Source organism: Euphorbia lathyris, chromosome 1 (assembly GCF_963576675.1).
Source record: "Euphorbia lathyris chromosome 1, ddEupLath1.1, whole genome shotgun sequence".
In the NCBI taxonomy this organism is placed as follows: Eukaryota; Viridiplantae; Streptophyta; class Magnoliopsida; order Malpighiales; family Euphorbiaceae; genus Euphorbia; species Euphorbia lathyris.
In genome coordinates this window covers 108,357,099-108,381,587 of record NC_088910.1, presented here as the reverse complement: position 1 = coordinate 108,381,587, position 24,489 = coordinate 108,357,099, and the positions used below count along the sequence as shown (strand labels likewise).

At 35.9% G+C, this 24,489-nt stretch overlaps 1 non-coding gene across 1 annotated transcript; it reads right to left on the bottom strand.

Annotated features, from left to right (window-relative positions):
• Positions 1 to 428: 428 nt before the first annotated feature.
• On the bottom strand, positions 429 to 535 carry LOC136215919 (small nucleolar RNA R71). Its single transcript, XR_010682921.1, has one exon. It is a non-coding gene; the product is annotated as a small nucleolar RNA R71 (small nucleolar RNA).
• Between the last annotated feature and the right edge of the window lie 23,954 nt (positions 536 to 24,489).

Genomic DNA, 24,489 nt, shown 5'->3' with positions numbered 1-24,489 from the left:
ACAAAAAAGACAAAACACCCTTAAAAACAAAAGTAGACCAGCCAGAAATTATGGCCGATCCACCGACACTTATGGATTACGCTAGGCCAGGAATGGCCGGTGTAACTAATAGTGTAGTTAGACCCCGTATAAACGCAAATCAATTTGAAATTAAGCCTGCTTTGCTTAATATGTTGCAAAACAACGTAACGTTTTACGGATTGCCTAACGAAAACCCTAATGCACATTTGACAAATTTCTTAGAAATTTGTGACACTTTTAAAATTACTGATGTAACAGCTGAAGCAATCAAACTTCGCCTCTTTCCTTTCACTTTGAAGGATAAGGCAAAAATTTGGTTAACTTCTATGCCTGCTGCAACATTTGAAACTTGGGACCAATTAGCCCAAGCATTTTTACAAAAATATTTTCCTTTAGCAAAAACCGCAAGAGTCATCAAAGAGTTGACATCTTTTACACAAAATGATAATGAAACTCTTTATGAAGCTTGGGAACGTTTTAAAGAACTTCAACGTTTATGCCCACACCACCAATTGCCAGATGCACTTTTAATGCAGACATTCTATAATGGATTAAATCCTACGACTAGAGGTTCATTAGATGCTATGTCTGGAGGGTTATTTATGAAGAAGACGTCCGCCCAAGCAAGAGAACTTTTGGAGGAAATGGCAATCAACAGCAGTATGTGGCCCGCAGAGCGTGGACATATACCAACGGCGAAACCATCATCCTCATGTACATCATCGGTTAAAGGTATAATGAATCTTGATCCTGTAGCAATGTTACAAGCCCAATTTTCTGCCTTATCGCACAAAATTGATAAATTTATGGCACCATGTGATCCTAATGATCCGATCCAGAGAGACATTGACTACGAAGGTATGAATGAGATAGAACAGGTAAATTTTGTCCAAGGACAAAACCAAACTACTAATCCTTATTCTAATACTTATAATCCTGGATGGAGAAATCATCCTAACTTTAACTGGAAAGATGGTAATAATAATAATAATGCAAATGCTAATCAATATCGTATAAACAATTATCAAAATCAAACAAGAGATACGATTAGCACTTTATCTTCAAAAATCGACAAATTTATAGATGCTATGAATGGAAAGGTAAGTAATCAAGACGATGGTTTTAAACGGATCGAAAATAAATTCGATCAGCTTATCAAAAACCAATCATCTAGCATCCATAATTTGGAGGTTCAAATTGGACAACTTGCTAAATCAATTCCATCCCGCAAAGAGGGAAGTCTTCCCAGCCAAACGGAAGAAAATCCGAAAGAGCATGTTAAGGCTATCACTCTTCGTTCGGGGAAAAACTATTTAGGTCCGGAAATGCCCGGAATTTCAACTTTACCTGGAAATGATTTACCAAAATCCAAAGAAGATACATTAAAACAAAAAGATACACCAATTGACTCTAATCCGAAACCCTTTGTACCAAAGCCACCTTTTCCACACAGGGTCCAAAATAAGGACCATGATAAACAACTGTTATCATTTTTAGACAAACTTAAAAATTTACATATAAATTTAACATTCATGGATGCGATTACGCAAATCCCTAACTATGGAAAATTCTTGAAAGATTTAATTTCAAAAAAGATTAGTTGGGAAGGAATTTCATCCATTTCACTTTCTGAAGAATGTAGTTCGATAGTATCAAGCAAATTACCTACTAAACTCAAAGATCCAGGATGCTTTACCATTCCGTGTACTTTGGGAAATATGGAATTCCCAAGCTGTCTTTGCGATTTAGGAGCTAGTATAAACTTGATGCCATTGTCTATTTTTGAGAAATTAGGATTAGAAGAAGACATCAAGCGTACCAATATGGTTTTGCAATTAGCGGATCAATCCACTAAAAGACCATATGGTATAATTGAAGACGTTTTGGTAAAAGTTGACAAATTTATTTTTCCTACTGATTTTGTTATCTTAGATTTTGCTTATGATGCTAATTGTCCGCTAATCTTTGGTAGATCATTCATGAACACGGGACGTGCTCTAGTTGATGTGTCGGAAGGAAAAGTAGTTTTACGAATAGGTGACGATAAGATCGAGTTCGATATGAATCAAGCGATGAAATATCCTATGGAGGATTTCGCTTGTATGAAGCTTGATTTAATTGAAGAATGTGTTAATGACATTGTTCAAAGAGAAGAAATAATAGAACCTATAATGGGTGAAGAATTAGAAGATAAGGACCCAGAGCCTTTGATTCGAGAAGATGGACCAGTTCCGCCTTCAGTAATAGTTCCACCTAAATTAGAACTTAAAGAACTACCAAACCATCTGAGATACACTTTCCTAGGCGGAAGTGACACTCTACCTATAATCATCTCTAACAAATTAACAGAAAATCAAGAAGAAAAATTGAAAGAAGTTGTTAGAAATAGAATAGGAAGTATGGGATGGCAGATTTCAGATTTTAAAGGGATTAATCCTAGTATTGTAATGCATAGGATTCACTTAGAAGAAGATAAGCCACCTAAAGCGGATAGACAAAGACGTTTAAATCCGAACATGAAAGAAGTAGTCAAAAATGAGATTACTAAACTTTTAGACAATGGAATCATTTATCCTATTTCGGATAGTGAATGGGTTAGTCCAATCCATTGTGTACCCAAAAAGGGAGGTATAACTGTAGTAAGGAATGATGAAGGTGAATTAATACCTACGCGAACCACCACCGGTTGGAGGGTTTGTATAGATTATATGAACCTAAATAAGGCAACTAGGAAAGATCATTTTCCTTTACCTTTCATCGATCAAATGATCGAAAGGATAGCCGGTCATGCATTTTATTGTTTTCTCGATGGTTATTCCGGATTCTTTCAAATATATATTTACCCGGATGACCAAGATAAAACAACCTTCATATGTCCTTATGGAACATTTGCATATAGAAGAATGCCTTTTGGTTTATGTAATGCACCAGCAACTTTTCAACGTTGCATGACTGCAATTTTTAATGATTTCATCGAAGATATCATGGAAGTATTTATGGATGATTTTTCAGTTTATGGAGATTCTTTTGATGCATGTTTAAAAAACTTAGATAGAGTTCTTTCTAGATGCGAAGAAACGAATTTGGTATTAAATTGGGAAAAATGTCATTTCATGGTCGACGAAGGAATTGTTTTAGGTCATAAAATATCTGAAAAGGGATTAGAAGTGGATAGAGCAAAAACTTCAGTAATAGAAAAATTACCCCCACCAACAACTGTCAAGGGAGTAAGATCTTTTCTAGGACATGCAGGTTTTTACAGAAGATTTATAAAAAACTTTTCTGTGATTTCCAAACCACTTACTAATTTACTTATGAAGGATTCAACCTTCGACTTTAATGAAGATTGTATTAAAGCCTTTGAAACATTGAAAACAGCCTTAGTCAGTGCGCCCATAATTGCTAAACCCGATTGGGATTTGCCTTTTGAAATCATGTGTGATGCAAGTGACCTAGCAGTAGGATGTGTTTTAGGTCAAAGAAAGGATAAAAAATTACATGTTATTTATTATGCAAGTCATACATTGTCCGGTGCACAGTTAAATTACACAACAACAGAAAAAGAGATGTTAGCCGTAGTATTTGCATGTGATAAGTTTAGGTCATACTTGTTAGGATCTAAAGTTATTATTTATACAGATCACGCAGCTTTACGTTATCTGTTTGCTAAGAAAGATGCAAAACCGCATCTGATTAGATGGGTTTTGTTGTTACAAGAATTTGATATAGAAATTAAAGACAAAAGGGGGTAGAAAACCTTGTCGCCGATCATCTATCAAGACTAGAAGATGAAAACGGTCCTATAGGTGAAACTGTCGGTATACGAGATGATTTCCCCGATGAACATCTCTATCATGTAGAAAGTATCATGTCACCATGGTATGCAGATTTTGCTAATTATCTTGCAACCGATATCGTTCCGGAAGGATTATCTCCCCAACAGAGGAAGAAATTTTTCTTCGATATTAAACAATATTTTTGGGAAGATCCCTTTCTATTCAAATCATGTGGTGACGGGATAATTAGGAGATGTGTTGGAGAAAATGAATATGAATCTATAATAACAGAATGTCATTCCAGCTCGTATGGAGGACATAATGGAGTTAATAAAACGGTAGCTAAAATATTGGAATGTGGTTTCTATTGGCCGACAATGTTTAAAGACGTTGGTTCCTTTATTACTCGTTGTGATAAATGCCAAAGAACGGGTAACTTAGGAAGGAAAGATGAGATGCCCCTCACAAACGTGTTGGAAGTCGAAATCTTCGACATGTGGGGAATTGATTTCATGGGACCTTTTCCGCCTTCCAATGGCAAAACTTACATATTAGTAGCCGTTGATTATGTTTCAAAGTGGGTTGAAGCAATTGCAACCCCTACGAATGATTCTAAAGTAGTTATTACTTTTCTTGACGATATATTTTGTAGATTCGGTTGTCCTAGGTACGTTGTTAGTGATGGCGGTACCCATTTCATAAATCGGAATTTCGATATGCTTATGAAAAAATATGGAGTACGCCACCGCGTGTCAACGCCATACCATCCCAGTCAAATGGTCAGGCGGAGATCTCAAATAGAGAACTCAAATGGATTCTAGAGAAAACTGTTTCGTCATCAAGAAAAGATTGGTCACAAAAACTCAATAATGCGCTATGGGCATACCGTACTGCATTTAAATCACCAATAGGAATGACTCCGTACCGTTTGGTGTATGGAAAATCATGTCATTTACCAGTTGAATTAGAACATAAAGCCTATTGGGCTATTAGAAAACTTAATTTTGATTTACAACAAGCAGGAAAGAAACGTTTGCTCGATTTAAATGAGTTAGATGAGTTACGTCATCTAGCGTATGCAAATGCGAGGATTTATAAAGAAAAAGTGAAAAAATGGCACGATGCCAAGATTAAAGTCAAACACTTTAATGTTGGAGATAAGGTGCTGTTATTCAATTCACGGCTTCGTATATTTCCGGGAAAACTTAAGTCTAGATGGGACGGACCATATTTAGTCGTCAAAACGTTCGACTATGGTTCTTTGGAACTTGAGGAAACTAATGGTAAGCGTTTCAAAGTTAACGGTAATCGATGTAAAATCTATTACGAAAATATTTCCGAAATAGGACCTAGTTTCGTAACAAGATTTCCTGACATTTAAATCATTTCATTTTTCTTTTATTATTTTTATTTTTATTTTTATTTTTATTTTTGTTTTGTTTTAGATTATATCATTTTAGAATTTTAGATATAGAAATATATATTCGAGTCATGATTAATTTTTAGGAATTTCATAAAAATTAGAAAATTCAGTGATTCTCAGTTGAGAATTTCAGATTCTCAGTTGAGAATTCACATATATGAAATTCTTAATGAGGTAGAAATATTTCTGGACTTATAGAGAATTTCAAATTCTCAGTTGAGAATTTAGGCATGGCTAGAAGTCAGGAAAATTTCTGGACTTGTAGAGGATTTCAGATTCTCAGTTGAGAATTCTGATTGAAAATTGAAGGGAAAAATTTCTGAACTTACCGAGGATGAGGATTCTCGGTAGAGGATCAGGAGTTTAGAGTTTTGACAACTGATTTTTGCAGGAAAATCAGCGTGTCGCGACCGCGGGTCAGCATCCTCGGTCGCGACACGGGGGAAATTTTGCCCAGATTGAACCTTTTCTCAGCAGTTGTAACTATTCAGAATGAAACACTAAGTTTTTCTCATTTCTAAACGGTTTGTTTCATGCCTTTTCACTTCGAAACAACACCTCTTTTCGTCCTAGGATCTTATATATAGGTACTAGAGGTCCAGTTTTCTGTCACTTTCTTTTTCATCTCTATCAGAACTATCTCTGATTTTCTTACCATTCATAAAATCCAAACACTAAGTTCAGAACTTTTCTTCCTTACTCTTTCCAAAAATCATGGCTTCCTCAAACACTTCATCTAAGAAAGTTATTGCTTCACGCAATAAACATGTGGATATATCAGAGCGTTATGGATGTAACTTTCCCATCTTCAATCACGATGAGGGAAGGCGCTTCCTGAAACTTTGATACACTTTCTTTGTCGGAATGCTATACATGGATGACTTTCTTAATGATCAATTAGGAATTAAGGAAGATATGAGTCGTTACATGGAGCGACTATGATGGACCAGATTTGTCGATATGAAGTTTCCTATAATTGGAGACTGGGTGTTAGAGTTTTTCTGCACTGTGCGTTTTGTTAACAAGCGTCGTGTGCGTCTCAGTTTTCGTCGGGATGACAAAACTTTCACTTTTGGATATCCTGAATTGCATGCTTGGTTTGGTTTTCCTTTGAAGGATGCTACCAAACGCCATCATGGAAGAGATATGACGTCCACTGATATTTGGCGAATGCTCACCGGTATCTGGCCTTTCCACCCAAAACTTGCCTATAATAAGTCTTTCTATTCCAACTCTATGCTATATTTGCATAAGTTTCTGAGTCACAGCCTATTCGGTCGCACGTTCAGTAGTGTCGTCCAAGAATCTGATCTTTATGTCCTTGGCGATATATTTCAAGGCAACGTGGTTGATTCTTCAAAAATTCTGATGGAGGGTCTTGTTGCCGCATCTAGATCTAAGGCTAAGAAGGTTGGGTTCGGGAATATTATATGTGGAATAATTCTAGGGACCAAGGGAAGTATTTCTGTTCCTTGGAGTGATGCTGAATCTTTCCCGATGCTAGACTATGAATTTTTAGAATTTGAAGGTCTAGTGAAGCGAGTTTTTCGATCAGGACCAAATTTTCTTTCTGCACAAGAACGACAAGCCTTCGTGCAGTTGAAAATAGAACGATATAGGGCTAAGAAAATCCCGATTGAAGGGGACGAATTTTTAGCATAGCTTGTGTTTTGTTTGTTTGTAAATAAATGTTAATAAATAAAAATTTCTCTTTTGCATTATACTTTGTTTTTGATTATATGGTTACATTTTAATTTCATAAATTTAGACCAATGAATCAATTAAATGCAAACTTAATCATTTCATTAACTAATTAATTGATTAATAATTAAATTTCAAGTTCCTAACATAAGATTCATTTAACTTAACTTAATGAATGCACATAAATGTTTCAATTAATTTTAGTTCCAACCCTTTCATATTTCTAATTTTAACATTCATTAATTAAAGCATTTTCATTTTTTTTTTTTCTTTCATTAATAAGGATAAACCTTTGGTTTATTTATGTTTTAAGTACAGATTTCATTTTTCAAGAAGTTCAGGATATAATTTATCAAGAAAATGCACGAAATGAAGTAAATAAGCTGAATTTGGGTAGCCACGAGGTGATCCGCGACCGCGGATGCGCTTCCACGGTAACATCAGAAAAAATCCAGAAAATTTCAGACACAAGATTCGCTGCCCAGCGCGATTCGCGGCCGCGAATGTTGGATTCTCGGTAATTTCAGATTTTTCTTCTCAAATTTCAGAGGATATGTTGGTTGAAAAACGCGATCCGCGACCGCGGATATACATCCACGACCGCGACACGCATAATTCAGGCACTCCAGGTCCGGTTTTCGACCTATTTTTCCATTCTTCCTATACCTTTTCCTTTTCTATTTAATCTATACCTATTCTTCTTCCTATTCATCCTCTATTTACACCTTTTCATATTCAACCTCTAACTATATTAATTACTCTTCCTATTTCAACTCTACCTATTCCAATTCCTATTCCTACTCTAACTATTTAACTTCCTACTCAAACCCTATATATACCTATTACTTACACAAACCTTACATCACCTCCAAATTTAACCAATCCCCTACTCTTACCCCTTCCCAATACCTTACTTTTCCTTTTCCCAATTTCATCATTACCCTTTTCAATCACCTACACCTTTCAATTCCAAGAATTCACAACCATTCTACTTCATCTTCAACCTTAAGCTTTTCTCTCTTTTCATCTTTTTCTCTAAAACCCTAACATTCATAACACATAAACACCATAACCATGCCTAGAGCAAAGCGTGTTGGACACAAGCCGGCTGTCACTGAGGCTAATCGCCTTAGGGTTAGATGCGGGGCTTATTTCGACATTCATTCTGAAGAAGAAGTTGGACGTTTCAAGCACTTTTCACACGCCAATCGCAAGTTCGTGGATATGCAGTTTCTTGACTTTGATTCGGTAAGGAAGTTGAACTTCACTACACAAATTACTGCTTTTATTGAAACTTTGGGATGGGAAACTTTTGCTTCTATGCGTTTTCCACAAATTCAAGAGTATGTGGTTGAGTTTTTGGTTACTTTGACGATGAACAAAAAGAGGACAGAAATTTCTTTTCGGAATAAGGGTATTACCTATACAGTTGATTATGCGGCTATGGGTAATATGTTTGGTTTCCCTACTAGTGACTTTTATGATAAGCCTCGGGATTTTGATAATAACTCTTTTTGGCAAACTCTGTCTGACCAAACTTCTTTTGATTCTAAGAACACTTCGAGCAAGTTGATTAAGGATAATTGTGTGTTCTTCTTTCACAAGTATTTGAGCTTTTCACTTTTTGGTCGTGTTGAGAGTTCCAAGATTCAAGTCCGGGATTTGTTTGTCTGGGATTGTTTGTTCAAGGGTTTGCAGGTGGATAGCATTGGAATGCTTTTTGATAGTTTGTATCGTGCTTCGAGGGCTCATACCACTCAAGTCCCTCTCGGTAATTTAATCACCGCTATTGTTTTGGGAGCACGGGATGAATTGACTGATTTTGATATGTCCGCCTACCATGGATATGTTCCAGTTTTGGACATTGCGGCTCTTGAGCGGGCTCATTTATTGGTTTCTGCGGCTCCTCATGTTTTTATTTCGTATGCTACCCGTATTGCACATCTTCGTGGCACTATGGGTGGAGGTGCTTCTAGTTCTCATAATGTAGGTACCGATGAAGAAGGAGCGGAGGAAGGTGGAGACGCTGCACCACAAGCCCAAGCAACACAAGATAATGATCCGGTGGATTTAAGGCGGATTTTGAACCAAATCAATGCAAATAATCGTCAAATGAATTTAAGAATTGATGATTTGGTGGAGAACAATATGGTGATGAATGACAACCTCAATACTTTGAGGCGTGCGCCGAAATGTGGAAACTTCACCAACACCTCCGGATTCCCCGCCACATGCTTAGGTTTTATCTTTGATTTTTATCTTATCTTATTTCAATTTCAATTTCGTATATTTTTATATTTATTATGTTTCGTACAATTTCTAATTTCACTTTACTTTTATGATGCATGTTTTTGCTATATCTTTCGTTTATTTCCGTTTGTTTTATCTTTAGTGTTTTATCTCCATTTTTGCCCCCATGAGGACATGGTCCAATTTAAGTGTGGGAGGAGATATATACATATATCATTTTATGCAAACGAATGAATGAATGTATGCAAATGAATGAATGAATGTATGCATCGCTTGTTTTTCAAAATACAAATGCAACGTATATTGCAACACTTTTAAATATATTGCAACAAATGAAAAAACTTAACATTTTTTTTTTATGAAATATCATTTTTACATTTATAAATATCATAAGTTAAAATTTTTATGATTATTTTTAGGTTATCATTATCGATAGAAATAATATATTTCTATACGGGTAATATTTTTCAAAATATATTTTTCACAAATCTTCGACACGATTTTAAGTAAAATTGTCTCGAGTGAATGTATTTAAGTAAAAATTCTTTATTTTTAATCTCTATTTCATATCATGAAATTCATGATACAATAAATCTTATTTTAAATTTTCAATTAGGTTTATAGGCATTAAATTTGAACTAACAATTTTTAGCTCGGTTTTGATTTTGTCTTACATTAACACCAATTGAAGTTTTTAAGGAAACTATAGCCATAATACATGTTGAATTTTAAGTCAATATAGGATGAATGTGCTAATTTTCTTTTTCCCAAGTTATAATCAATAAATCGTATTCTTAACTTTTGGCCACGATTGAGACCAACCTTATCACAATCGAGGTATGACAGGGAAGAAATTAATAAGTAAAGCGTACTTTTGGCCACGGTTGCGACCACCCTTATCACAATCGAGGTATAGAAGGAACGTTTAAATTAGAAAAATTAAGCGTATTTAAAGTTTAAAGTAACGATTGCGTCCACCCATGGCATGGTCGGTACCTCTTAAGCGAACACAAAACAAATGCATATAAAGTTACGATCGAGACCACCCTTATCACGGGCGTAACTAAGCAAATAAATTAAACTTAATAAATCATATATAATAATTCAAGTTTGGGAAAGGAAGTTTGGTGCTTTGAAATGCCTTGAGATGGAAAACTCAATAACGTGCGTGCTTACATCGTCCCGAATACTTCAATTTAAAAATTGAAATACAAGACGAATGATATATCGTATTTATACTAAGTTAGTTTGATATTTTGCGTATAAATTTGCCATGTGAAGTTAGTCTTTTCGGCTTAACTAATTTAAAAGGTAAACACAAAGATATATGTTTTATTTTTTATAAAGAGATTAGTTAAGGAATAAATTCAGTGAAATTTTGCTCGGGACTAGCAAAAGATTAAGTGTGGAGATTTGTTAAGCCCAAAATATACCTAAAATATCATTAACATTTACATCATTTTTATTACGAATTTGTGTTATTTATATCTGTTTAGATTACTTTTACTTTCGAATATCTTTCTTTCTTGCAAGGTACTTGAATATTTGGTAAAATCCAAATAGGAACGAAAAAGGATCTAAAACAGAAGAAAAGCCCTACAAAAGGAGTCAAAGACGACGTAAATCGAAAGCGCCAAGTCGAGGACACGAACGAAAGCAAGAAGTAAGAAAACCTGCCGGGCCGCGACAGTGGATCCCAGACCCGCGGCCGCGACACGCGCGGTACAACCAATTCTCCCCTTCATCCGTCGCTCAAGCTCAGTGCTACGTCATTCACGGTCGCGGATTACTATCCTCGGTAAGTGCAGAAATTCACCAAGAGCATTTAACACATGCTGAAAATCCAAGAAACGCGTTCGTTCAAGTGGATAAAGACGTCCTTTCACAACGGACACGACTCTTAACCAACGGATACATCACTTCAAACACAACCCTTCAACATCTATAAATAAAGAGTTGATGTTGAGAAAAAGTGTAATGAAATGCTATAATATAGATATAGAAATCAGAGCGTAGAACTTATGTCGAAGTTCTAAGTAAAAACATTTCGAGAGTTAGAAATTAGATTCTGTACAAAACAAGATGAGGTACACATATTGTTTATAGTTTAATTACAACTCAGTAGCGTTTAGACATTGTTCCAGTTTTAGTTTGCATCATGGTAGTGGCCGACCGAATCCCTATTACGAAGTTACAGCAAGAAGATTGAGTAAAGTGTTCGCCCCCGAGCCTGACAACCTCCTAGGAAACCCAAGGAAGTGGAACCGATCAAGCCCTTCACTTGCACGCCCTCGAAGAACTCGATGCTCCTTATTCTCTGTAAACTTGTATCAATTTACATTTCATCTAATAAAGTCCGTTCTATTCGACAAATCGTTATGCAGCACTTATGGTAACCAATCCAATATAAGTGAGGCTGGTGTTTTCATTAATATGCACTTGAATTCAAAATCATTAAAAGGAAACTTTGTTGAACACTTAGGCAAATTATCATCTCGAAAGAGTGTTAATTTGAGTAAGGGCAACTATCCCGAAAGGGTTTTGTCGCGTTCAAAGCCAATTAATTAGAGGTTCCGTCATTTATTTCATCATCATAATAATACAAAGTTTAAGTTGTTTTCTTTGCTTAATGCAAATGAACAAATTCATTCCTTTTTCTAATAAGTTCTAAATGTTCCTGTTTTGTAAAATTCATCCTTAAAATCAGAAGATCTTTCTAACAATCGATTTATTCTAAATATATAATCTTATTCCAGCATTTTCAAATACTCAAAGTTTACAAATTCAATCAAATAAATTTTCTAAATTCAATTAATCCAATTTTCACTTTTTATTTACATTTTATAAATCTAACAAGTTCGAAATTAAAGATTCAAAAATAAGTTTTTCGTTAAAAAACGTATCTCTGTGGGATCGATATTTTTATTACTACAAGCGAAACCGTGCACTTGCGGAAATCGCTCAACAGTACCTAATATAGAAAGGTTAACGTCAGTTATCAACCTGACTTCTTAATTGCTCTGGGGGGAATATCATAGGTTCTGCTAGTAACAGCTCGCGACGGTATTCCGTTATATATATGTTGGAATTAATCGTGATGAATAATTTCAAAGGATATATACGGCTAGTGGCAATAAAGAACCTAATGGGTCGCATATGGGACTTGGAATCGGAGGACGAAAACGTAATTAGCAGGACACGGACACATGAGCCGAAATTTACATATTTGTTAGGGATATTAATTTAGTTTAATAATTATAATTAGATTATGATTATGAATTAAACTAAAGAATTATCTGATAATATTAATTGGATGTTTTATGCAATTAAAACTCTAATTAATTATTCCTAACATTAATTAATTATTAATTTGATTAATAATAATTATCTAAATATAATTAGTTATTGTTTAGATAATATTAAAGTGTTTATTTAATTATCTAATTAGGAATCCTATTCAGAATAAGATTCCAATTAATTAAATTCCTAACACAACTAGGATTAGGGTTTCGGAAGTCTATAAATAGACCCCTAGCCTCAGTATTTCGGCCAACACAACATACAGAAGGAGAAGGAATTGTTCCGTCGTCGTCTCGGCTAATTTACTTTATTTCTTACTCCCTCTTTGATCTCGTATCGATTTCTGTTAGAAGCAATCATTGCGATTGCTATTTATTAAAGGTTGATTACTGATTAGTTTTGTTTTTGTGTTGAATCAAACGTTCGTGGTTCACGAGTTGATAATAACAAGTTGTGGGCACTTCGTTTGCAACGGTAGATAGTTCTTCGATAAAGGTATTACTTCCTATCCCTCTTTATATGAAATAACAATTAACAGATCTTGGAAAAGGGAAATAGATAAAATAGATAAAATTTTATTATTCCGCTATGCCTAGGCTTGTCTATTTTCCTTCATCAATATGCTTCACTGTGCGTTAGATGCTGCAGAGTACAACAAAATTTCAGGTTGTGAGTCAGCACAAGAAATATGGAAGAAGCTGGAAGTGACCTATGAAGGTACCAGCAAGGTCAACGAATCAAAGGTGAACCAACATATGAGACTATATGAGCTGTTCGAGATGAATGACAATGAAGACATCTCTGAAATGAACGCTAGATTCACCAATATCATAAATGAGCTGAAAAGACTCGGCAAGAACTTCATAGAAGAAGAGCAGGTGAAGAAAATCTTAAGAAGTCTACCCAAGAGCTGTCAAGCTAAAAAGACAGTTGTGGAAGAAGCTCAGGACCTGACCACATACAAATATGATGAGCTGATCGGATCTATGCTAACCCACGAGATCTCAATGAAGAACTTTGAAGCTAAAGAAAAGTCAGAGGACAAGAAGCAAAAATCTCTTGTCATGAAAGCTGACTCATCGGATGATGAGGAAATGGCCATGTTCACAAGAAAGATGAAGAATCTGTTCAGAAAGAATGACAAGAACAGCAAAAGGTCATTCAAAAGAAGCGACAAATACAAAGCTGAGCCCAGCGACAACAGATACAAAAAGGACAGCTTGAAGCCTGTCATATGCTTTGAATGTTATCAAAATGGGCATATTAAATCAAGCTGTCCCACTTTGAAGAAAGAAAATAAAGGCAGCAGAAAAGCAATGGTGGCAACATGGAGTGACAGTGATGAGTCAACCTCATCAGAAGCTGATGCCACGGAGTCAGCAAACATATGTTTCATGGCTGACGAATCTGCTGACCAATGCCATTCTGAGCAAGCTGACCTCTCAGATGAATCTGACCAAGAGGAGCACTCCAATGAGGTAACATCTCTTCTCCTGCTTAGAAATGAAATGGTTAACGCCCTGAGTGATCTATATACACTGACCAAAAAGTGTAACAAGAAAATTAGAGCACTCAGCAGGCGATGTGATGAGATCGAGGAAGTCAAACTGAGTGACATCTGACATCTCCTTCAGGACAACACTAGGCAAGATGAAAATTTAAAGATAATGCATAGATTTGTCTCTGAAGTCCAATCAGACTCTAAGAAGCTGAGAAAGGACATCATAACTATACAGAACCAGTTGAGTACATTGGCTAAGAAAAGGTTCTATTCCAATGCTGAGTATCAAGGTACTGGTCAGCATCGACAGTACACTCAGCAGAACAGTCAGTGTGACTGTTGTGGAAAGAGAGGACACACTATAAAAGTGTGTTGGTATGCTCAGCACCATCGTGCTGACCAAAAGAGGAAATATCCTCAAAGGGTAATCTTTTGTGACTATTGTGGTAAAAATGGCCACACCATAAATGTATGTCGTCACAAAATAAAATATGACGCTCCACCTATTCATGCTAACCAACGAGGACCCAAAAAGAATTGGGTACCTAAAGATGAATAGTTTAAAATGCAGGTGAGCCTGAGGTGCGCGGAGAAGTCAAAGCTTTGGTATATTGACAGCGCATGCTCGAGGCATATGACTGGTGATGAAACTCAGTTTATCACACTTGAGCTTAAACGAGGTGGAAGTGTAAGCTTCGGAGACAACAAAAAGGGTAAGATAGTAGGATCAGGTACTATCGGAGGAAACCCTTCTATTGAGTCAGTCTCCTTAGTCAGGGGTCTCAAATATAACCTATTGAGCATAGCTCAGCTGTGTGATAGCGGTAGAAAGGTTGTATTTGATGCCACTGAGTGTCGGATACTCGAGGGAAAAACAAATGATTTAATTTTAACTGCCTCTCGTATTGATAATGTTTACATGTTGAGTTTAGAAAAGAATTTTTCGAAAAATATATGCTTAGTGTCAAAGGAAGATAATTCCTGGCTATGGCATAGGAGACTTGGTCATGTAAGCATGGACCTCCTTGCCAAATTAGCAAGAAAGCAATTAGTTGAGGGTTTGCCCAAACTTAGATTTGAGAAAGATCAATTATGTAATGCTTGTCAGCAAGGTAAACAAACCAAAAAGTCTTTTCAAAGTAAAAATATTGTCTCAACCAAGCGTCCATTGGAATTACTACACTTGGATCTTTTCGGACCTGTCCAGCCACTCAGCTTGGGTGGTAAGAGATTTTCCCTGGTCATTGTAGATGATTTCTCTCGGTACACTTGGGTCATCTTGCTGAGTAGCAAGGATGAAGCTTTTGAGATGTTCTCAACGCTGATCAGAAAACTTGAAAATGAAAAAGATTTAAAATTAGCTCACATCCGTAGTGATAATGGCGGAGAATTAAAAAATCAACAGTTCCTAGAACTCCTCAACAAAATGGGGTAGTTGAGAGGAAGAACAGAATATTAGTTGAAATAGTTAGGACAATGCTGAGTAAGAATAGGCTTCCAAAGTATTTATGGGGTGAAGATGTCAACACAGCATGCTATATACTCAATAGGGCTTTAGTTAGACCTATTCTTAAGAAAACCCCCTATGAACTTTGGAAAGGACGAAAACCGAACATTGGATATTTTCGTGCCTTTGGTTGTAAATGTTTTATACTCAATACGAAAGACAACCTTGCCAAATTTGATTCTAAAGCTGACGAAGCGATCTTTCTAGGGTACTCAACTAACAGTAAAGCATATAGGGTGTTTAATAAACGAACTCAAGTCGTAGAAGAGTCTATCCATATCGAGTTCGATGAAACTGACCCTGCAGGAAAGTAGTCAGTCTGCCGAAGATGACCTATGCTCAGCTTCCGCTGACCAAAATGGAGCCGCTGAGTCATTACCACACGGGCTGACCAAAGGTAAAAACGAACCTGAAATTACCTTTGCTGACCAATCTAAAACTGCAGAGATTGCTGAAACACCTGCTCCTGACAACTCAACATTACCCAAAGAGATCAAAATTCCAAGAGGACACTCGGAAAAGTCTATTCTTGATGCTGCTGAGAACAACCTGATGACAAGAAATCAACTCAGGAGATATCTTAGCAATGTTGCGTTCGTCTCAGTCCATGAACCAAAGAATTTCACCGAAGCTGAGCACGATGAATTCTGGATCAATTCTATACAAGAAGAGCTTGATCAATTCAAGAGAAATGAGGTATGGGATTTAGTACCAAAACCTAGGAATCAAAAGACCATAGGAACTAAGTGGGTCTTTAGAAATAAGCTAGACGAGCAAGGCAATGTAGTCAGGAACAAAGCCTGACTTGTAGCTCAAGGCTATAGTCAGCAAGAAGGCATTGACTACGGTGAGACCTTTGCTCCAGTTGCTAGGTTAGAGGCTATACGAATATTATGTGCATATGCTAGTTTCATGAACTTCAAACTATATCAAATGGATGTCTGATAGGGGTATTTTACCCCTATCTTTTAGCGTGATTTACGGGTTAATTTTAGAAGAAATAAATAAGTTTAATTGCAAAAATAGAGTGTTTTAATAAAATAACAAAATAAAAATAAATTCCGTACTTTCGGTTAATTTTCCGTATTTGTGATTAATATTAGTAAATAAAACGTCAAGCTAACTCGGCTCCCGAGAATTGTATTTCAGGTACGAACAAGTAGTGAAAATCCACCACAATACGCGGGGCGTCTCATTCCTTACGCGGGGCGTGAAACACCAAGTCAGAAATAGTTGCCTTATCCACAGGCACCACGTGGGATCTGCTCAGCATACGCGAGGCGTATACCACCATACACGGGGCGTGGAACATGTGTCAGAAATGATTAACCTAATCCTGAAAGTCAGACTGCACGGTCTCCCTGAGTCAACTATCCATACGCGGGACGTATCACCTTACACACGGGGCGTGTAAAGAAGTTCTTCAATGTAAAAAGCTCAGAGACTCTTTTACGCGGGGCGTGCTTCAGCTACGCGCGGCGTAAAAGACCCAATTCAAGCAATAAAAACTCAGAAACTCAAACACGCGAGGCGCATCCCAGTCTACGCAGGGCGTGTTTGAGACAACAAGATCTGGAATTGGTCCACATACAGGAGATTTCTGACGGAATGGGCAAACACGCGGGGCGTTCCACACCCTATGCGAGGCGTATTATGGGATTTCTGCACAAAATCAAAGGTCTGTACATATGCCCAGATGACAGAATCCATAACTTGGATCGGGAAATCTCAAGAGTATCTGTTAAGTATGCTCAGTGCCAACATTAAGATCCCCGCTTCCACTATGTCCGATGGCATGGAAGTCTTCAAAGGTCTTCGGGAGAGTACGAGTCAACTTCAAATGTACTCATCAAAACTGACTCGTGTTGTTCAACAGGGAACCTTCTATCCTCCTCCTCCAACTCCCGATGCTGGCAAAACGGGGGAGAAAGAAAGGCAAGCTGCTGGAACTCAGCTGAAACTGGGGGAGATAACCAAGCCTGCCGTCGGAACTCACCAGAAGCCCGGTTCAACTTCTGCTGACCCAAGTAATCCAAGTCAGCAACAAAGAACTGCAAAGGGCAAAGGCAAATCCCACCAAGTTCAAATCAATATAAAGAGATAGATTAGAAACAGTCTTAGACTTATAACTTTATATGTGGCATGTTCCATTTTGTTATGCTGACTATCTATTATAAGCATCTTTTTATCCAAACTGACTTATCTATATGTGATGCTTACCTGTTATGCTTATATGCTGATCTGTCATACTTAACTATCCATTGAACAACAAATTAAAGCTTGTGAACATAAGGAAAATATAAGTAAAACATACTCAGCACACATAACTCTGACACCTATATGATAACTCTGATACCTATGTGCAACACTGAGTAATAACTATATGTTCTAAGTATTGACCATGTTCTGAAAAGCTGACCTAGGCTCATCTGAATTAGATCTTAGAAGGTCTAGAATTGAACTAAGTCAGTAAAAGCATGTCTTAATTTCACTTGATTAAATCTTAGAAGGTTTAGAGTTAAATTGAGTCAATAGATGCAACCCTTACGGGGGAGTAACTTCAGAAGAATGAAAGATAAATCAATCATGGGGAACTTTAATGCTGAGTTCCATAATTAAATATTTTTGCCAACATCAAAATGGGGGAGTTTGTTGAAACACCTTTCCACATGATTTTGATTTGACAAAATTATTTAAGTTAACCCCATGATTAAGACAATTAAATTTATGTGCTTTGATTTAATTGTACTAATGTGTTTGTTCAATGTTGAGTATAATTATAAATGAGAACAGAAATAAAAAGTAAGATAGGATGAAGTCAGCATGGGACACAGCACAAGCTGAGTAGAAGTGTAACTCAGCATTATAGAAGAAAAGTATTCTTCAGAACAAATGCTTAAAGACGAAGCTACCCGAAGACGCTGAGTGGAATGGTACTCAGTCTCCGATATAAATAAAGAACAAAGGCAACGTCAATAAAGTCAAGCTGAGTGTTCGTCAGGACAGCGCGAATGATCCGTTTACTAAAAGACAAGATCCGACATAAGTCTGCGCCAGTACAGAAGCTTTGGAATTACGCAAGGAGACAGTTTCGAGACGCATGGGTCAACTGGCCTTTGGCTAAAAGACGAAACTGGCGCTAGAAGATGAACCTGGCGGAAGAAGACAAGCCTGACACCTGATAAATTCACACGACAGGATTGGCCTGCAAAACTGTATGCTGACCAGTGAATGACGCAAGAAGACCGTTTGAATTCAACGGACAGATCCGAATTCAAATGATTGAGGCATCATATTTCACTATAAAAGGACAAGTTCATCTCTTGGATCATTTGCCGAAATACAAAAGAGAAAAGCATACATACAAGCACATACAAACAAGAAAAAGCAAATTCTTACACCCAAATCCTATTTCTGTGTAAAAGTCTAGATTGAATTTGTATTCATCTAAAGTGTTCTTCATCTAGAAAGAACAAATCTGTATCAATTGTAAAGATTGAGAGAGTGGTGTTGAGTACTCGGTTTTAGTACTCAGTGGTAGAGAAAATCTGAGTGTTTGTTTATAGCGCTCAGTAGGGTTGAGTAGACGAATAGAGGACGGTACTCTTGCATACTCAATTGCTTGTAAACGGTTTGTGCTCTACCTTTAAAGAGCTCAGTAGTGGATTGAAAAAGCCCGGAAGGATTCTGGGGACTGGACGTAGGCGGTGAGGCCGAACCAGGATAAGTCTGCTGAGTAATTTCTAACTCTTTCTCTCAATATATATATGTATGTGTTGCTTGCTTAAATTACTCAGGATATAAATTGTATAAGCTGACACTGAGTAATCAGAGTGCTGAGTTGGAAGCTGACCTTAAGTGTTAATTCCCAACTCACAAGTGAAACGGTTCTAGTCAGCCTCTGACTAAAGCTGTCTTACATCTCGCTCGGCCTTGCTGACCAAAACTGAGTAAAGTAATTTAAAGAATTAAATTAAGTCAGCATAATTAAGCGAAAAAGTTACATTAGTTCCTAACCCTCCCTTGGAACTAATTACACGGGACCAACACCCCGGGGTGTGTGCGGGCAGGCGTTGGGTATCACATGAAGTAATTGCAGAATAGTTAATATTGGATTGAGCATTTGTCACTCCTGATAAATAGGAGATACGTCCAAGGATTGCTTGTGGAAGACTTGACTCTAAATCCTTGCAAGGTGACGGATTAAGAGTTGAAATAAAGATTTCACTTAATCTATCTATTCAGAGTTAAATCGACATGTACAAGTAAAATGAACGTCTCGCTATATGTGACTTGACATAATCCATAGTCATAAGATTCAGTTCGAGGATGTAGTTGATGAAGGATCGAATTATACTGGACCTAATACGGAAAGGTCAACGACGAAATCAACCTGTCTTCTTATAGCTCTGGGGGAATGTTTACGGTTCTGCTATTCACAGTCCGCGCACTCATTCCGTTATACAAAGATTGAATATAATTTTGGAAAATTAATTTAATGGTTGTATACGGCTAGTAGCAATAAGAACCTAATGGGTCACACATAAGACTTAGAATCAAAAGAGGAATTGATAGTAATTAATAGATGGAAGCCCAAAATAGTTTTTGAGGCCCAATAGAAAGGGGGGGGCGAAATATACATGTGTTTGACAAATGTGTTGATTAATTTATTTAGACAATTGTGATTGGATTATAATTGTGGTTAAATTAATTATAGGATAAATAAATTAGAAGGTTTAATGTGATTATATATCTTCTAATTATTATTCTATTAAACAACTAAATATTATCTTTATATTTAGATATAATTATAGATAATATTTATAGAGTATTATTTGGAATAAAACTCTATTTAAATAACCTAATCCTATCTAACTAAGGTTTAGATACAATAGGCTATTTATACCCCCCTTATTATTGAATTTCGGCCAACCCCAATACAATAGGAGAGAGAAATTTCGGCCACCCTGGTTGAGGAAGAATTCACTCCTTTTGCTTCCATCCGATTAATTCTATCTTTTCTCTTCTTCTTGATCTTGTGTTGATTTGTTAGAGACAATCTCTATTGATTGTTTTCTTTTGGTTGAGATTCTAACTCGTTTGATCTTCTGTTTTTCTTTGTGTTCGTGAACTCGGAATAAGAGTTGTGGGCACTATGTTAGCAATAGTAGATAGTACGTCATTCAAGGTATTTCATTCTATCACTCTTTATATGCAATAACGATTAACGGATCCTGGTTTAAGGAAATAGGTAAAAAAATTTATATTTCCGCTGCCCTGTATTTTGCCTATTTCCTTCACGTCTGGTTGCTCGTGGTTTTTCACAACAATATTGTTTGGATTATAAGGAAACTTTTAGCTCGATTGTTAAAGCAACAACCATTCAGTATTCATTATTGCCGCGTCCAATGGTTCGTTTGTTAACCAGCTTGATATATCCAACGCTTTTCTCCACAGTCATTTGAATGAAACCATCTATATGGAGAAACCGCAGGGGTTCACAGACATAAATCGTCCTAATTTTATGTGTCGCCTTAAAAAGTCACTTTATGGACTTAAACAGGCTCCGCCCGAATGGTTTACACGCTAAAGGAATTTCTCATTCAACTTGGCTTCGTCATGTCCCTGGCAGACTGTTCTTAATTCATTAAAAAGCATGGTGCATAGAAGATCTATATTTTATGATATGTCGATGATATTCTCATCACCGGCACATTCCCTACTCTCATTCAGTAAATCATTGCTGAAATTGAACACGAATTCCCTGTTTGAAATCTTGGTAGGGCATCATACTTTTTGGGTCTTGAGATTCGATATCTTCAAACAGGCATTCATATCTTTCAATCCAAGTATGTTAATGACATTTTAGGTCGTGTTAAAATGGTTGATAGCAAACCATGTGTGACTCATATGGAAACTACCTTGCCTCTGTCTAAGGAGTTTGGGAAACATCTTGCCTCGGCAACTGAATACTATAATGTGGTTAGTACACTCCATATCTCACCATTACTCGCTTAGACCTTTCCTTCTCAATCAATAAGTTATATCAGTTTTTTCATTGCCTGATTGATGAGCATTGGAAAGTAGCCAAATGCATTCTCTGTTACACTCAGGACACCTTTGATACTCGTTTCACGTTTCATGTCGATCCCATCTGTCAAGTGCACTACTGCACTAACAGTGACTGGGGTGGTTGCCCGGACGATCGACGCTTGACATGAGCTTACTACATATATTTGGGAAGGAGTCTTATTTCTTGGCATACCAAGAAACAAGCGACCATTGCTCGGTCATCCACTGAGAATTGAGTATAAAGATGTACCTAATGCCACTGTTGAACTCTTGTGGCTTTGCTCTCTTCTTAATGACTTAGGGATATCCTATCCCTCGACCACGCACTCTCTGGTGTGACAATGTTGGGGTCTTCTACTTAACTATCAATCCAGTGTTTCATGCTCGAACTAAACATATTGAATTGGACTATCACTTTGTTTTTGAGCAAGTTCAGTCTGGGTCTCTCAACATCCGCTTTATATCTACAGATGATCAATTGCTGATATTCTAACCAAACCTCTATCGACAACTCGTTTTTAGCCTCTTCGAGAGTGACTTTGTCTATCATCTCGACGTCGGCTTGAGGGGGCATGTTAATGATAATTGTTTTAAACAAATAATAATTATACTCCTTATTATCTGTAAAATACAATTAAGTGAAATACAAACATTATACCTCATTTCTCTCCATCTCACTTTGTAACAAAGATATCTCTTATTCTCATCTCCTAGTCACTATAATATACTAGGTTTATATAAAGTTTTTGTAACTTGTTATTATTACATTCAATACAATTACCCTAGTTATACTTATACACCTAATACAAGAGCCTGACTATTTGGTTCTCCACATTGGATCAAAACTAGCACAACATGTTTGAGTTGAGAAATTTAAGGATCTTTTTGTTTAATTAGAGGATAATATCCAACCAAACTAAAAATTCTAGAACCATATTTAGATTTAGTTTTACAATATTCTAAAATTCTATTAAATTTTTTTATCGGTTCAATGTTTTTTAATCTAGCTGATTGAAATTAAATGAATTTAATACTATGTAAAAATATAGAAATTTAACTTCATTCTAACGATATTTCAGAAAATAAAAAATAGACCAATTAAGTTTAGTTTAATCAAGATAAAGAATTTGTAATTAATATTTTAATGATGTATCAAAAGGATGTGACTAATAGAATGAGATATATAGATGCTTTAATGTGTTGTCTTAACTATTTTACTTTCAAAAAACAATATTATGTGTTAAGCTGAGATGACATGATGTCATGTCCCAATTGTTAAAAGGCAGCAATAAATAATCCAAATCAATTTAATTTTGCGAAATCAGAAAATTCGCACATCTTTTTCAACATGTAAGATTGACAACTGAAAGTCTTTCGTAAACAATTGGTTTAAGAAAATAATTAGCTTCAAATCCGTTTTTTTTTTTTTTCTTTGCACGGATCAAAATATTATACTTGTAAAAATTTATAAACCAATATAATATTATGAGTTAGGCTATGTTTATTTGTTTTTGACAAAGTAGTTTTACTTTATTTTTTCTATCATTGAATGAGTTTATTTTATCAAAGTTCATCACCATTCAATGGTGGAAAAAACAAAGTAAACATAAAAGGCACTTAATATTATTAAATTTAAAATACTTATAATTTTAGTTCTTTTTTCAATTACATTTTTTTTCTCTTTAAAAAAAAATTGTATTATTTTGATTCGATTGATATTCATTATATCCATTTTATTGCTTAACATATATATAAAAAAAATATATCAAAATGCATATATTAATTATGATATTAAATAGATGTAAAATATTCTCATATAATTACAAAAGTAAATGTTTAACAATAATATAATGTAGATTTATCAGCAATAAATTTGAAATGTTAATATTATTTATTTGAAATGTGAAATTAAGAGAGTAATGAAAGAAATTATTATTCATTTCCGCGTTGCTTAACACAGATCAAGCCCACTTGGCCACATGTAGAAGGATACTTAGTAAACTTTTTCTAGATTTGCGCTCCCTCTTTAGAACTCTTTGCTAATTACTTATAGCATCTCCAAGTGTCTCTTCTCTTGGACTCTTAAATTAAAATTTAAGGAGTGAAAATTAAAAATCAACTTCAACAATCTCCTAATGGCTTCTCAAATTATTAACCATCTTTCTTTCATCCTAATTATTGAGGAGTCTCTCTCCACTCTTACTAACTCCTCAAATTGTTTTTTTATGAATAATTTATTATTGAATACTCTCTCTCCTTTCACTATTGGTAAATATATCAATACATTACTAATTTTAATGATAAAAAATAAATAAAGAATGATTATGAAGAGTATTGTTGGAGATGACTATATTAGTCACTTCTCAAATCACTAAGAGTAAGTTGTTTATATTATTTTTGGAGAGTAGACTAATAGTCTCTTTTAGATGCTCTTGTCTTACTTCACTTTAATTCATCTATATGGAATTTATCGTTGGAGTGTCCACATGGCTCGTTCCCGGTGCAAGAGGAGAACCAAAGGAAGACCTTGTCCGGAAATCCCATAACCCTATTATTTAGTGCGGTGAGCATGGAGTAGCACACGACTCCTTTCTCATTCTTGAAAATCATCCCTCCCATAAGTGAAGTCGAGTTGATGAAATTATTATGTCGAAATTCCATAAACGACCAGTACCTTAAATTCAATGTTGATGCTTTTTAGGCCAAAATTGCTAAAGACCTGAAGCCTTTCCAACCTAGCATATCCAAGTCCGCAAATATTAAAATGAATTCATATTCTTAAAAGAAATATTGGGATCATGCCCTTCAGTCCCATCTGCATTCATCATGTAAAATGCCTCCTCTACAAGTGGATTCATCTACAAGACCTATTTTCTTCTTCATCTCATGATCTCGTCTTTCTTCTTCATCATCTCCTCATTCAAGGCAATTTTCAATT